The sequence below is a fragment of the Sinocyclocheilus grahami genome, unplaced genomic scaffold, assembly GCF_001515645.1.
Source record: "Sinocyclocheilus grahami isolate Dianchi unplaced genomic scaffold, SAMN03320097.WGS_v1.1 scaffold441.1, whole genome shotgun sequence".
NCBI lineage: Eukaryota > Metazoa > Chordata > Actinopteri > Cypriniformes > Cyprinidae > Sinocyclocheilus > Sinocyclocheilus grahami.
In genome coordinates this window covers 206,584-206,822 of record NW_015505620.1, presented here as the reverse complement: position 1 = coordinate 206,822, position 239 = coordinate 206,584, and positions in this window count along the sequence as shown.

The window sequence follows — 239 nt, the reverse complement described above, 5'->3', positions numbered from 1 at the left end:
CTCGTTCTAACACGCCCCCACATATCTACGTCACTATGTGGAAATATTTAGCATAATGCAGCCCAAATGTGCACGCAAAGAAAGAAGGCGTGGTTTCAGGAACGCAGTAGTGTTGAAGCAGCATGTCAGGGAGACGGTGTGTTTCAGTGCGAAAGCAAAAGCACTTTATTTGGCCTTCCGGAAGTAGATGCAATTAGGGATCATTGGGGGGGGGGGGTTGTGGCCTAACCCAAAGGTTG